Here is a 3807-nt window from a genome sequence, read left to right as displayed (position 1 = left end):
ACAATATTGCATAATTGTGTATAAATATGTATATGTGCGTATTTTCTTGTATATACACTAAAAAATATGTATATGTGGCGTATTTTCTCGTATAATACTGTATAATTAAATTTTTTTTAGTGTATATACCTACACATTATACACCTTCAAACACCTGTATACATAATGTACTTGTCCTTTATATATAAGTGTATAACACTGTATAAAAGTATTTCTGGGCCAAAGCTTTGCAATGTAAGTTTTGGGCTATTTTTTTGCAATGTAAGTGAGCAAATTGTATATTTCTGAAATTTTCACATTCAAGAATGCCGCACTTGAAATTAGGACACACAACCTTTAAACAATTTTTGACCCATCTTAGTGATAATACTAAAAAAATTGCTTATTTTACCAATTATAAAAAGTATTTCTATAGTATTAGCACAATTTTTGACGTGTTAGATTCAATTGAATCATCTTCGAATTATGTAACTCCATCAATGGTCACCATCTCACACCACAACACCCTTTTGTTATAAACTTTTTGGGAAATTGAAGGAGGCAAAACAACTTCCTGATCATACTTTATTCTAGTGAAAACAATATAGACTATTGATTTCTTTTTCCTTTTTCAATATTTGCCTTTATTTTTCATTTGACATTTCACGGTTCATACCTTAATCGCAGACTTACAAACTAATTACAAAGCGTTGAGACAAATCGATTGAACGAGGTTCTTTAATCTAATCAAGATAGCAAAAAAAAAAAAAAAAAAAAATTAGAAACAAATTATTTTAAGTTTCTTTGTATTAAAAAAATAGTTAAAGTTCGGTAATGAACCGTCCACTAAGCTAAGCAAAATCCATTATAGAGCCCTACACTTTATTTTTTAGGTTATTCCTTTTTCCATTAGCTTCCAAACACGTTGCAATTGCATCATTCGTAGTTCACAACTCATTCAATAAAAAGATTAATTTAATTTTCTCAAACTAATTTGATAATGGAATTGTTATTCATTTAATTTGTAGCACTAAAGTCTAAATGGAGTTCTTGAAGGTCTTAAATAATGTTATTGTCGCCCATTGTTAAATACGGAAAAGGTGCTCTCATACTATGTAAATTGAGCATACTTATTCTCCATTATTTTTTTAGCTCACACATGTCCATCCATCAACAACTTGATCCAAGTATGTCCTTATTTTGAATGGTTGTCCATTAATTGTAATATTAATTAGTCGATTAGCACCAGATCTGAGAGACCTAGACTTACCCCACCCCATGGGGTGGTGGGTATATTTGATCTCACGCGCATGCTTTGAGGGCGGCATATTTGACCCATTAAAGTTCTAATTTTATTTGCTTGTTAAATGGATTGTCTTGTTGGCCATGTAATAATAGACCACACAACCCCCACTCCCCCCCCCCCCCCCCCCAAACTCAAATTGATTGTTTTGGTTGTAAATCTTAGTATGATCAAAGAGAAACAAAAATATAGAAAAAACTAAATAATTTGTTGGAAGAGAAACCCAGATCATCATCGGCCAAGAACACAAATTTTTAATCTCAAAAATGACCCCCCTAGAATAAATAGGCGAATCCCCTAATTTTCCTCTCTATTTCTCTGGAGAATCATTTGAGCTCCCAATCCATATATTGACTAATTAAATGCAGAAAGCAGACTTCAATTGGGATCTCTCTGTTCCTTTTATAAACGAACGCAGTGTTCTCAAACATACTCTTTACAAAATACATAGAGAAATGTAGCAAAATTAAAAAGAGCATACACAAAAGAGGAAGGGAAATTAGATGAAATATACATTCTCTTCTAGTTACAAAATTAAAACAGAAAGAGTTTACATATAACAATAATTAATACACAATTCATCCGTGGCCAAAAGATTAATCGGCCTGAGATTTATTCCCTAATATTGTCCTAACAACTCTTTGGCTTTTCAACATTGTTCAATGCCTTGATATTCCTCCATAAATATTTCCCACTTGCCATATCCACGAAAACCCAAAATCCATTTTGAATAATTTGAAGAAAATTATAAGGAAATCTCACCTTGACGGAATCCAAATCTTGTCCCTCTTTGTTTTTCGTTTCAACCATAGAATCCTCAGAATCTGTATCCGATGAAGAACTAACCGTCCTCCAAGCTACATAACCAGCCAATAATGCCGAGAAAAACACCAAAATGAATCTTAAAGGACACATAATGATATCTTCGTATGTAAATACTTGCACCCTCAATTTTGTTTGTCTCTTTTTCTTATATAAAGTAAAGGTGTTGAAACCGCGTTCCTAATCTAACTAGGAAAATAGAAAAATAAAAAATAGAAGAGAGTATAAGGGGGCAGGAGGAGTTGTTGGCTGACTTTTCATGACTTAATAATCCAAAAAAAAAACAATAAAAAGACTTTCATGAGTTGGGAAGTTTACACTTTAAGTCCCTCAAATATCAAAAACATTACCATTTTGTCTTTATGATATATGACCAAGCAAATTTAACCCCCTATTATTGAATTGTACATTTTTTTTTATCCGTTTGCTTGTGAATATTCACAAATTTTTAACGAATTATATACTACTCCATCACCACTTTAGGGAACCGTCAGAATTTTGCGAAAAAGTGATTCTATTGACGGGATTTGGTATGAGATCGATGATTTCAGCTGCTACTCGATCACCCCATTCGATCGTAGGAGGTCACAATTCACACAACACGATCATTATGGGTGAACAAGAATTGGGGATCAGATGTAGGTGGAATACCTGCCAACGACTGAGATGTTCAGTTGACTACCTCACCCATTGTGGGGATTCAGTTTTTTAAATTTTTTACCGTGTATTCTAATGTGGAATCTTTAAGGTTTACTTTTTAACTAAAATTTACATATTTGAAACTACGTAAGAAGTACCATAAGTTTTAATAATTTTCAATTCAAAATATTTAAACAACATATGAAAAAATCGTAGTCAAAGAATAATTTATTTGACTTTCGACATTCAAACGGTGCCACATAAATTGAGACGGAGGAGGGTGCACTCCATAATTTGATTATCCAAGTATTATGTTATATTTGTATTGTTGTTCTATATTTGAGGATAATATAATTAGAAACACTGTAAACACAATGTATTTCCTATACAAGGGATCAAAACACACAGTTTAATAAACTATCACAATTCACTGATTCATATATAACAAAAATCAAAATCTAAGATATCATCAGACCGGTAAGTTTAAGAAGGAATGCATTGATTTTGTGATTCCTTCTTTCCGCTCTTCGCTTAGCTACACCGGCTTACAGATGTCCAATCCATCCTGTTTAGCAGAAAGACGAATATTCCTTGTTCATTATCAGACAATCACTTATTCACAAACATTCAGTCTGTACCTAAGGGATTTGAATTACTATTATATCTCATGACTAATCCTCTTATGGTAGGTGTATGTATAACATTATAAGAAAGTCGTGTTAGGTGTAACTGTTTAAAGAAGTCAAGGTGATGAGGAAATGGCAGCTACACTGCATGTCGTGATTTCTTAAATCGTGGAAATGGTAACAGCCAGCTTCATGTGATGATTTCTTAAGTCGCAATAAATTACAGTAGTACCTTATTTTTGGTACAAAGTCGCTATATATTACTAAGTCAATGCAATTATCGCGCAGCCATCTAGAAGCATGCCTTTTCTTTTTGACAACTTTTATTTTCTCTCTATGAACTGGTTTTTTAAAACCATTTGTCAGATCAAAATCCCAATTATGATTCCTTTGATGGATTTGTGTGTGCTTGGTGTATGGAAAAAAAAATTGTTTTTT

The sequence above is a fragment of the Lycium barbarum genome, chromosome 1, assembly GCF_019175385.1.
Source record: "Lycium barbarum isolate Lr01 chromosome 1, ASM1917538v2, whole genome shotgun sequence".
Classification (NCBI taxonomy): domain Eukaryota; kingdom Viridiplantae; phylum Streptophyta; class Magnoliopsida; order Solanales; family Solanaceae; genus Lycium; species Lycium barbarum.
This window is presented reverse-complemented; position numbering follows the sequence as displayed.